Source organism: Oryctolagus cuniculus, chromosome X, assembly GCF_051225735.1.
Source record: "Oryctolagus cuniculus isolate XC-2025 breed Fujian yellow rabbit chromosome X, ASM5122573v1, whole genome shotgun sequence".
Lineage (NCBI taxonomy): Eukaryota > Metazoa > Chordata > Mammalia > Lagomorpha > Leporidae > Oryctolagus > Oryctolagus cuniculus.
In genome coordinates this window covers 130097942-130110964 of record NC_142888.1, presented here as the reverse complement: position 1 = coordinate 130110964, position 13023 = coordinate 130097942, and positions in this window count along the sequence as shown.

Sequence of the window (13023 nt, the reverse complement as noted above, 5' to 3'; positions counted from 1 at the left end):
GAGCTGTGTGGATACCATTGCCATCTCTCTAGTGGACCTGGAGAGAACATTGAGCCAAAGAGGATTATTCTTGAACCAAGATAAAATGGAATTTGTCTTGATAGGTTTCAGACTTGTTTGATCCTCATCAACCCCTTCCTCCTGATTTCTCCTTTTTGGAATGGTGATGGTTATCCTGAGCTTGCCCCACCACTGTGTTTTGGAAGCACATAAACTGTATGACTTAACAGGTCTGCAGCTGGAGAAGAATTTTGCCTTAGGACAGATTATACTTCACATCTCACTCAACCTGATTTAGACAGTATTTAGATGAAGCTTTAGATTTTAGACTTTTGAGTTGATGTTGGAATGAGTTAAGACCTTTAGGGTTTGGGGGGGTGGAAGAAATGTATTTTGCAAGCAAGAATGACATGAACTTAGGGATTCAGAAGTAGAATATTATGAACTAATGGTGTATACGCTCCCCCAAATTAATGTTGAAGCTCCAACTCCCATTTTAACTTTATTTGGAGATGGGGCCTCCAAGGAAGTAATTAAGCCTAAATTAGGCCATCATTTTGGAACCTAGGATTAATGTCCTCATAAAAACAGACACAAGGGATGGTCATTTGGCCTAGTAGTTAAGATGCCTATATCACATATAGGAGTACCGGATTTGATACCTGGATACAGCTTCTGACTCCTGCTTCATAATAATGCAGACCCTATGAAGCAGTGGTGATCTCTCAAAAAATTAGATTACTGCCACCCATGCGGCAGTACTGGATTGAGTTCCCTGCTCCTGGCTTTGACCCCACCAAGCCCCAGTCATTGTGGGCATTTAGAGAATTCAGAAACTAATGATAATACTCTCTCCCTCTCTCTCTCCCCCTACTCCCTCCCCCCATTACATAAATAAAAGGTTAAAAAAGGAGTCAGAAGAGAGCTATCTTTGTCGCCCAGAGAGAAAAACATTTATATACACTGATACATATATACCTGTGTACCAACAGATGTACACACATAAATGTACAGTGATGTAATATAGATAAATCTTACTTTTGCATATGGATGTCTAATTGTTACAGATCCAATTGTTGAAGGAAATATTCTTTCTCTCCTATAATTTTCACTTGTATCATCTTTGCCAACAATTGTCTATAAATGCATACATATGGAGATCCATTCCTGAATGTTATTCAGTTAAATTTATGTAGCTCTTTAAGTATGGCAATGTGACACTATCTTTATTGCTGTTAGTGTGTAAGCCTTGTAACTCTTCCAACTTTGTTCTATTTTAGAAAGTTTTCTTTGACTATTCTAAGTCCTTTGTATTTATATATGAATGTTAAAATCAGTCTCCAAATATCTACAAAAAACATTCTGGAATTTGAATTTGAATTGGATTGACTATCAATGAATTTGGAAAGAATTGTCATTTTAATAATATTTAGTCTTCTGACTCATGGACAAGATTATAGCTCCATTTCATTAACTTATTCCTGCAATACTTCACCATTTTCAATGGGCATATTTTCTACATCTTCTGTCAGATTTATCCATTTTAATTTATACTTTATAATGCTACTCCAAATTTATTTCAATTACCAGTTGCTCATTGTTAGTATATAAATATAATAATGTTGTATCTAGCACCATTGTTAAACTCAACTGTAAGCATTTTGTAGATTGACAGAATTTTCTGCATCTACCCTCTTTTTTACAAAGGCTGTTTTACCTCCTCCTTTCCAATCTGAATGCTCGTTTTTGTTGCAGTAGACAAAATAGTCAATGTTAGTTCAACAGTCTCAAAGTGTGGTTTCCTGCATGTAAGCAGTCTGCAGAGTTTGCGTTACAAAAATATCTTCCTCTTCACCCCCTACCCTGTTAACTACCTTAGGTACTACATCTAGTATGATAAGCATCACACTCTTTCACCAAGATTTTAACCAATATTAAGAGGCCAGCTGGAGCAGGTCTATTAATTGAAATCTTAAAGCATGAAAGACAGTGACTGCATCCTTGAAAACAAAATGAAAACAGACCTCTATGTACTCTGGGTAAGTGAGAGGGGGATAGAAAATTTGTGGCAGTAACTAAGAGTTGAGTGGTCTTTAAAGTGCATGAATACGTTTTTAGAAGGGAAATAAATAAGAGTGTCAATTGTTAAATCAACAACAGGAGTCACTGCACCTGCTCCCCACGTAGGACCTCTGTCCTTAATGTGTTGTACTATGCAAATTAATGGTAAAACTACTACCCAAACAGTACTCTATACTTTGTGTGTCTGTGTGGGTTCAGTCTGTTGAAATCTTTACTTAGTATAAACTAAGTTGATCTTCTGTATATAAAGATAATTGAAAATGAATTGTGATGAAGAATGGGATGGGAGAAGGAGTGGGAGATGGGATGGTTGCGGGTGGGAGGGAGGTGGTTAAGGGGGGGAAGCCACTATAATCCAAAAGTTGTACTTCGGAAATTTATATTTATTAAATAAAAGTTTTTTAAAAAAAGAAGGGAAGTGAGTTGATTCCCAATTCCACATCGACTTAACTATGCCTGATTAGTCTGAAAGTGTTTCACACAAGGCATGCCAGAGCTGGCGTGTAGTAGAAGGTGAGCGAGAACAGAATGAACCACTGAATGGGGTGACAACCATGAAGATGGAGGAAACACCCTCTCCCTTGCCACGTGTTCCACCACCAGAACTGAGCATGGAGTCGTGAGGAGGGGCCATGTCAGCACGGGAAAGCTCTTGAGCGGTGCCAACCACATTCCCCCTTCCGCACCCAGAATTTGTTGGCTCCCTCAGCCTCATCTCATCCCCCCACGGGCATGTGCAGGTGCTGCATTGTGATGTCGAAGCCGCTCCCGGTCAGGTTTGGATGACTGGAGAATGACCGGATGACCCAACAAAGGCCAAGGGTGTGGCCCAGCGCCACGCTGGCAAGAGTATAAATAGGGGGGCACTGGGGGCCTGGAGTAGACCACTGGGCAGAGCTGCGATGGAGAAGACAAGCCGGCAGCGAGCTGCAAGATCCAATGGGAGCAGAACGAGGAAAGTCTCCTCGACCCAGGCCCGGCGGCCCTCGATCCAGGCCCGGCGGCAACGCCAAGGTGAGCCGACCCACACGAGCTCCTCCTCGTCTTCCGCTTGGCTCCTCCCTCCCGAGACTCGTACCCTGCCCTGGTCTCTCTCCAACCTCCACTCATCCCGAACCCTTCCCGGAAGTCCCTGTTCCCATGCCTCCTCCACCTGTGTTCCCAAACCAAAGCCCTTCTCTGACCTCCCCGCTCTCCTTGCAGAACGCAGAGGCCGAGCAGGTGTGCGTGTTCGAGGGAGAAAGACCGTCAGCCCCAAGCGCAGCCCCAGGCGCAGCTCTCCGAAGAAACCCAGGAAAGCCAAAGGGCTCAAACCCATCATGGTTTATTACTGTCTGAACAAGAAAGCCCATCAGAACGTGCCAGTCCGCTGCCAAAGTAGCCCGGATGGTCCCAGCACCTCCAGTGTGGCCCAGACCGCCTTAAGCGCCACACCGAGCCAGGGGGCTCTGGGATCATCCGAAAAGATACCAGTGGTCCCGGCAGAGGGAAATGGCCAGTGAACAGATGTTGGGTTTAGCCCGAACATCGTGAACTCATTGTGATGATTAAAATAAATGAGCCTCTGGTGAAATGTGTGTGCGTGTGTGTGTACATGTGCGTACCGGAGGGTGGGAGGCAGGAGGGGAGAGGGGTGTGTGGGAAGGCAGAGGTGTGTCGTGCAGGGCTGAAGGCCGGCCGCACAGGTGCACAGCCAGCCAGTCACGGGTGGGGGGAAGGCCTGGTTTGCACTGAGCCCTGAACCCAACTTTCCTCCTCAACACTATCTCCCCACTAGTGCTGAAAAATGTCTGATGCTTCTCACGTGTTTGCAGGTGGTGGGGACAAGGTAGCACCATCAGAGTGTAGCTGGCCAGAACTGGGATGTGGTAAGGTTTGTGGGACGACAGCGCCATCCCTCTGTGAACTCAGAGGAAAACATCACCTCTGGACCACTTACCTCACAATGGTGAGTGTTACATCCTGCCCTGTGCTGTAAGCAACTTAAGACACCAAAACATTCACCCACTACAAGTTGAGGAACATCAAGGACTAACGCAATGCTATTGGGAGGCTACAGACCCAAAACTGATTAGGTCTTCCTCCCTCCCTCCATCCCTCCATCCCTCCATCCCTCCCTCCTTCCCTCCTTCCCTCCTCCCTCCCTCCCTTTTCTTTTTCATTTATTTATTTACTTGAGTGGCAGAGTTACAGAGAGAGAGACAGAGAGCGAGGTCTTCCATCCACTAGCTCACTACCCAAATGATCGCAATGGCTGGGGCTGTGCCAGGCCAAAACTAGGAGCCCGGAGCTTCTTCCAGCTCTGTCACATGGGTGCAGGGGCCCAAACACTTGGACCATCTTCCACTGCTTTCCCAGGCGCATTAGCAGGGAGCTGGATTGGAAGTGGAGTATCCAGGACTCTAACTGACACCCATATGGGATGCCAGTGCCACAGGCAGAGACTTAAGCTACTAAGCCACAGTGGAGGCCCCTAGGCCACTTTCTTGGTAAAATTTGGGATTGGGTCTGCGCTGTGGCATAGCAGGTTAAGCGACAGCCTATGGTACCAGCATCCATATAGATATCAGTTCATGTCCCAGCTGCTCCGCTTCTGATCCAGCTCCCTACTAATGCCCTAGGGAAAGCAGCAGAAGATGGCCCACGTGCCATCCACACGAGAGACCCAGATGAAGCTCTTGCCTCCTGGCTTTAGCCTGGCCCAGCCACGGCCACTGTGACCATCTGGTGAGTGAACCAGCAGATGGAAGATCTCTTTGTCTCTCCCTTTCTCCGTAACTCTGTCTTTCAAATAATAAATAAATAAATATATCTTAAAAAGAAAAAATTGGTTATGGACAGATTGCATATGAAGGCCAGGGCCATGGGAGTGGTTTGCCCCTGGTGCATCGGGAAGAAATGTATAATGTGAATCAACAAAAAGGAAGGGCCTGGCAACTGAGCTGGCCCATAAGAAGCCCTGCATTTAAAAAAATATGTTTGTTTATTTGAGAGGTGGAGTTACAGAGAGGAAGAGACAAAGAGAAAGCTCTCCCATCCACTGGTTCAAGCCCCCCAAAATGTCTGCAACAGCTGAAACTGAGCTGAGCCTATCCTAAGCCAGGAGCCAAGAGCTTCTTCCAGGTCTCCCAGGGGGGTGCAGGGGCCATCCACCACTGCTTTCCCAGGCACATTAGTAGGGAGCTGGATTGAAAGAGGAGTAGCCGGGACAGGAACTGGCATCCATATGGGATGCCAGTGCCAGAGGTAGAACCTTAACCTACTGCACCACAGGGCCGGTCCCAGCCCCATGTCTTGTATTGGAGTGTGAGGGTTCAATACCCAGCTCCCTGCTAATGCACCACTTCTTACAAAAATTTTGATTGTCTATGAAGGCTAGGACAGTGAGAGTGGTTTTCCCCTGGTGCATTGGGTCAAATTTAATAATGTAATTCATAGCAAAAAAGGAAGTGTCTGGGAGTTGGCCTAGCAGTCAAGATGTCCTACGTCATCTATTGGAATGTGGGCATTTAATACCCAGCCACTGAGCAGATGTTGGATTTTATACTGACATAATGCACTCTTGGTGATGATGGAAATAAATCAGCCTCTCATGAGATGTGTTTGTGTGTGCATACATGCATGTAAAATGGGAGGGAGGTGATTCCTCTTTGATTGATTTATATTTAACTTACTCCTCTTTAGCTTCCTATTAGGGAAGTTCAGATTATTGTCTTTTGATCTTACATTCTAATACCAACATTTAAAATATGCTATGCCTTTTTTCTGAAGTGCAGCTTTTGAAAAATCTCACAAATTTTGTATTTTTATTCTCAATTTAATGTACTTTAATTGCTCCTGAGAATCCATATTTGATTCATGGTTCAGCGCATATGTTAAATTTCCCATTATTTGGCCTTTTTTAGGTATCTTTTTAAAAATTTGAGTTTAATCACATGATGGCCAGAGAACATGAATTTTTGTTATATCTATTCTTTTTCAAATAGTAAGGTCTGTTTTATGGCCCTAAATGCCATTTATATTAGTAGATATTCCAGGCATACTTGAGGAGAATGTTTATTCTGCTAATTGGGGTATATATTCTGTATTTTTTAATGAAGTCACCATGGTGAATCATGTTGTTGCAGATTTTCTGCTTACTTTTTTGTTGAAATACTGAAAGACATTTCAGAGAGTTGTGACAAATACATAACCTCCTAAAAACCATGAGGTACAAAATATATTCATCATCTCAACAGTTTCTTCTTGCACTTTTGCAATCAAATCACCCTTCTAATAGAAATGATCAGAACAACCTGCCAATTATGAGCACTTTCTTTTCTTTATAAAAGTGGGTAGGCACACAGATGGGACAGTTGCTATCAGACACAGGCAAGAAAACTAAATCACTTGTCCCAGAAAAGTCCAGCTTGCATGCCTGATCATGGGCTGTCCCTCCTTTCTTGTGCACTACCTGTCCCCAAGTCTGGCACTGCCTTATTGATTTCCCTGAGTTTAGCTTGGTGTCTCATTTTGTATCCTACAACTGTGATCCAGGATGTCCATCTTGCTTAATTCCCATGTTTCTTTAGCATGCTCTAAGTGATGTCCCATTCCTGAGACAGAATTTCTAGCATTGTTTACACACCAGAAACTTGGACATTGATCCTGAAAGTGTTCTGAAGAAGGCACATAAAGAACCATGTGAGAGCCACAAGTGACAGGTGTTATATCTTAATGTTAGCCATCGCAAAACACACTGGACACCAGAGTAAGGGAAAGGGTTTATTGGGGAACACCCTACAGACCGGAGTGATGGGGCGGCGAAGGAAAAAGAGAGAAAGAGAATATAAGAGAGAAACAGAGAGGAGAGGAGCTAGCAAGGAGAGAAGATAGAGCAGAGAAGAGGAGAGAGGAGAGCAGAGCCAAGAGAGAAGAACCAAGAGCCAAGAGAGCAGGAAAAAAAAAAAAAAAAAAGGAACAGGCCCTTTTAAAACTTCGCCTGAGGGCGGGCAGGGAAGCAGGAGCAGGAATCCCATTAGGATGGGGGTGGAGCCTGGCTCAGGTGGCTGGGCCATGTGGCCACCTGGCTAAAACTGCGCCAGTTTCCTAACAACAGGTTGTTTGGCATCTTGTAGACATGAACTGGTTGATAAGGTGTTTCAAACAGAAACTTTCAGAAGCTTAATTAAAGACATCGTTTTTCCATTAGTAGTTCTGGAGTTCTCCCTTCCCTCAGCCAGTGAACCTACTTCCAAATGTGAGACTCATGTGCTCTGCCACGTTGAAACTCAGCCACAGTGACCTTTTCTGGATACCATGGAGATTAGAAGCATAGTGTTGTGTGGTCCTTAAAGATGACAGTCCAGCAGGTTCTTCTATTCACATTTTACTGCTCTGTCATTAACTGAGTCCTAAGGACTGGTTAAGACACCAAAGTTGACATTCTGTGAATTCCAAAGCCCTTCCACACAGAATGTTTCATTTACTATTGATTAGAAAGAAGGCAGAAAGAAACAATATTACTTTTTGTGCAAGCCAGACATAAACCTGTGCCTAAAGTTGGTAATGTCTTTTACAATCTAAGTGGCTTTTTACCTCCAAGGCCTGTGGTCTGCCTACTGTTCTGTCTGACATTTTCCACAGCTGGGGTAGTGGTTCAGCTCCAGCAGCCAGAGTCCCTTGTCCTCTTAATAAATTAAGAAAACTGCGTAGATCAAGGTAGGGCTGTGACAGGGAGGAGTGTAGCAATGGAAGGGTTCTATGAGGTCTTAATTATACAAAGGAGGTATTAGGTTTGGAATAGCTCAGGGTTCTGGCCTTTTGTACCCCCAGAAAATAAAAAAGAAAAATGAGACAGGGACCAACCTCGACAGAGACAGGTTGCTTTATTCGAAGCGAAGCGGTTGGCAACAGTGTCCAAGGAGAATGTGCAAAGGGCAGATTCAGAGCTGAGTCTTTATCTGGTTAAGGAGGGAATTTGCCACTACCAGGGGAGGTAGAAGACAGCTGGCAGAACAGTAGGGGACTCTTTGAAGCCTCTGGGAACTTTCCTCTCATTTGTTTCACAAGCTGCCCTGTGAAGCTTACCTGCTTTGCCATTTCCTTTGCAAGGAGTCTGGAAGGGTCTAGTTCAACACCAAGGATCTCAGCAAAAGTGAAGAAATGGGGCGGGAGGAGGGGAAGAAAGGGGGGAAGGGGAAGGCGTAACATGTCCTTCAGGAGGAAAATAAGGACCAGATAAAATAAGGTCCTACCTAAGATCACCATCAAATCCATGAATGACAGAGTTTAGCTGCCAATGACTATCTGGTCCTGGGATCTTGAATCACCCATATTCCTTGTGGTTTCACCTGCCTGTGTATGCCTCTCAGGGAATACCACACTTCTTGCATTTCCTTTCCCTCCATATGGATAAGCCAGGTGAGTTGTCTTGCTGGTGTTGCTCCACCCCTCCAGAGTCAACCCTAGCAGTTGCTACAGATCAGGCAGAAGCTGATGGCTGGGACCAGCACCATGTTTAGTGAGTAAAGCTGCTGCCTGTGGTACTGGCATCCCATAGAGGTGCCGGTTCAAGTCCCAGCTGGTCCACTTTCTATCTAGCTCCTTGCTACTGCGCCTGGGAAAGTAGTAGAAGATGGCCCAGGTCTTTGGGGCCCTGCACCCATGTGGGAGATCCGGAAGAATCTCTTGGCTCCTGGCTTCAGATCAGCTCATCCCTAGCCATTGCAGCCATTTGGAGCAATGAATGGAAGATTCATTCTCTCTCTCTCTCTCTCTCTCTCTCTCTCTCTCTCTCCCCTTCTATGTGGCTTTTTCAGACTAATAAATGAATCTTAAAAAAAAGAGAGACTCATGGCTACTCACAGACCCCCAGATGACTGAAAAGGGAATGCCAACGTAGGTCTCAGAAACAGCTTTTTTTCTTTCCTAACAGTTCTAAGTTCCACTCACCAAAGACCACAGGACAGGAGGCTGGATCTTTTTGCAGGATGCTTCTGTGAACTGAGTGAGTCTTTCCAACAACCTTGTTAGGTCCAGATTGCCTCACCAGAAATGGAGGCTACAAAAAGTGAAGTAACTTGTTGAATGTCACATAGTCAACAAAGGAATTGGACTGGAATCCACTTCTAGGATTTCAGAGCTGTGCTGTGGCCACTGTACATGAGTTTACCTCTCTCTTGGTGGCCTGAAGTCTCCTTCATGGAATAATGTGGCTGGGACATAATGAGCATCAGAAGGCCTGGATTCTAGTTCCAGCTTGGCCCCCACTTGACTATGCAATCTTGGCACAGTCTTTTTGTGTTTCTGGGCCTTGGTTTCCCAGCTGTAAAATTTGAACCGCATTGCAAACCCTTTCTAGATGTGAATTAGTCACTAATTTTGTGCTAGAAAGGTCAAGGCACTAGGGGTACAAAGCTTCTGAGAGCTTATATCTCTGAAGGGGACATCAATAAATGACCAAATTAGATTATGCCAGGACTTATAAATGCTGCAAAGAAGATTCACTAGCAAAATGTGGTAGAAAATGATTGGGGGCTACTTTGGTTAGGGTGATGCGAGCTCAGGCTTGGTGTGTAGCCCTAGTAGAATCATGCATGTTGAAATGCTCAGCAAACCAGGCCAGGGGTGAGAAGCATAAGATCAGGCCACCTTCCTTCTTACCTCCAGCACCTCATACCCTTTCTTAGCCCTAATATCCTTATTCTGCCTCCTGGTCTTCTACTGGTTGTGGTTTGAATTCATTAAAGCAGCTCCAGAGCAGGCCCTATTTCTGTCAGTCATCTGTAACTCTAAGGCTTCATGGGTGGCACTTCTGTCGTCCATTCTAAGACTCATCTTTCTTTAGCATCAGCTAAATTCTCCTGGGAGAAACTTGTCTTATAGCTCTCTCTAAGGCCTCACACATCTGTCTTTCCATGTTCTGGTCCCACAAGAAATGTTTTTATGTAACAGTAAGTCTTTGTATGTGAAAACTCATTTAGCTCACTTTTATCTCAAAAGACTAATGTTGCTTATGTGCCATCTTGGTGACCCTAACGTTACCCAGAAAACTGTCAGAGAGGGTGAGAGGTGCTCAGTTTATGTTGCTTGACACCATCAATGTTCACAGCAGGGCTTACTAGCTCTCAAATTGAAATGTCACAGGGTAGAGAGAAAAGTAGAGGATGATTGCAATGAGGAGAGGAATGAGGGAGACAAGAGTGCTGGGTTTGTCCAAAGTCACTAGGATAGAAGTCTTAGAATCTTCTACCACGTAATGCTCTTTGCTTTGTCTTCATGCTTCACTTTCTCCTGGGTGAGCCCTCCCAGTTTTCTGTTTTCTTTTTAATTTTTTTATTTTTGACAGACAGAGTGGACAGTGAGAGAGAGACAGAGAGAAAGATCTTCCTTTTGCCGTTGGTTCACCCTCCAATGGCTGCCGTGGCCAGCGTGCTGCGGCCGGTGCACGGCACTGATCCGATGGCAGGAGCCAGGTACTTATCCTGGTCTCCCATGGGGTGCAGGGCCCAAAGAATTGGGCCATCCTCCATTGCACTCCCTGGCCACAGCAGAGAGCTGGCCTGGAAGAGGGGCAACTGGGACAGAATCTGGTGCCCGACCGAGACTAGAACCCAGTGTGCTGGCGCCACAGGTGGAGGATTAGCCTATTGAGCCACTGCGCCGGCCTTCTGTTTTCTAACAGTTGAATGTGAGTGCTCCTCAAGACTGTATCACAGATGATCCAAACTTCTCACCTGTGTCAACATACACTCCCTGCCTAATATCATTCATTCCTTTTCTCTACTCTGACATCTGTCCTAAGTTTCAGAGTTGAGTATATTGCTGTCTCAGAGGTTCCTTCTTTTAGAGCTCCAACGGGCATCTACACCTCATCAAGGCTCAGACCAGCCTTATTTTCATACTCTGTACAAGAACACTGTGAGTAATCCACCAGTCATCATAATCAGAAATACATGTTCAGCACTCCTGTGTATTTTCTTTCTTTCCTTCTTATTTATTTATTTGAAGGCAGATATACAGAGAGATGGAGAGACAGAGAGAGAGAGAGTATGTGTGTATGTGTGCATGTGTGTGTGTTGTGGGGGGGATCTACATCTGTTGGTGTACTCCCCAAATGGCTGCATTGGCTGGGACTTGGCCAGGCCAAAGCCAGGAGCCAGGAGTTTCATCTGGGTATCCCAAGAGGATGCAAAGGCCCAAGCACCTGGGCCATCCTCCACTACCTTCCCAGGCACATTACTAGAAAGCTGGATCTGAAGTGGAGCAGCCAGCTCTTAAACCAGTGCCCATATAGGATGCTGGCACAGTAGGGAGCAGCTTAACCCGCTACACCACAGCTATGGCTCTTTAATTTACTTCTAATTAACTTTTAACTTCATCTTCTCTTCTGTATCCTCATAGCAACCACCTTGGTATAAGCCTTTGTGCTGGTCCATTTACACTGAGAACCTTTCTAAACTTTCCTATGTTCTACTTTGTTTTTCAGGCTACATTTCCTAAGCTCTTGTGTCTCGTGGAAGGATATTTGTGGGTGAGAATATGTGAGATATCCAACGAATGTATTTTGTTCACCTCTTTCTGCTTTGAACTGCATCTTTCTCCTCAATAACTCCATCTCTCATAGAAAAGCCATCCATAGTTCCAGTTTCCACCAGGTAACTCTGCCCCAGGACTCTGGAAATACCAGCTCCATTCTTTGTCCCTTCAACCTGGGGTGTTAACAGTTTCCTGCTATTGCATATTTCTGGATTCACTCATCTTAATGCAACTTGGCTCAAAAATTCTATCTCCCTTGAAATCACGTCTTGGCATTCCACTTATTCTTACAAAAATTTAGAGTGGTTTCTGTTTCCTTGATTGAACCATAAATAATATAGCCATTATTAAATCTAGCCTGGCTTATTTTAACAGCTTCTCAGTAAATTACTCTGATTCAATTCTTACTTCTCTAAAATTTGCTTCTAACATTTCAGAATCTTAGGATCACTTTTCCTAAAACTATTCAATAGCTACCCATTGTCTACAGAATTAAGTCCTTATATGGGTTTTCTGTCTGATGGTAGGATGGGTGGGATCAGGAACCATTGCTGCTAATGTTTAATTATTAGTTGAAGGTGAGGACAGCAAGTTAGGAATGTTCTGCAACCCCTGGCTCAGTTTCAGATTCCTTACCACCCCTTGATAGATGCAGACCAATTCATTGGAAACTGCTGTTTTATCCACTTTCTACACTTTCAATAGATTTCTGTACCAACAACAGCCATTTTGTATCTGCAAAATAAGCTGAGGAGGTTATTTATTTTGTTTTCAAAAATGAAATCAAGAAAAAAGTTAAAAGCACCTGTAAGTAATTGGTGTTGTGGAGCAGGTTAAGCTGCCACTTGTGATGAATAAATATATAAATACATGCTTTTTATGAGAATTTGTAATATAATTAGAATTTTAAAGTTTATTTTTATTTATTTGAAAGGGAGAGGGAGAGGGAGAGGGAGAGGGAGAGGGAGAGGGAGAGGGAGAGGGAGAGGGAGAGGGAGAGGAGAGATTTCCATCTGCTGGTTCACTCTCCAAATGCCCACAATAGTACAATAACTGGGGCTCAGTCAGGCCAAATCCAGGAGCCAGAAACTCCATCTAGGTCTCCCATATGAAATGCAATGACCTAAGTAGTTGAGCCATTTTCTGCTGCATTAACAGAAAGCTAGATTGGAAGCAAAGGGAAATTCAGTCACAGGCATTGGGATATGAGATGTGGGTATCCCATATGACAGCATAATTTTCTATGCTACAACACCCACCCCACAACTAGATATTAAAAAATCAGAAGGTGAGAGTCAAGGGAAAATAAGATTAACAAGGAAAACAAGGGATCCAGGGGTAAGTTTGTATATACAATGCATGCTATGAGATTTTTGAACTCTCAGGTTAGCTTAAGACTTTTTCAAAGCAGTCACTAAGAGA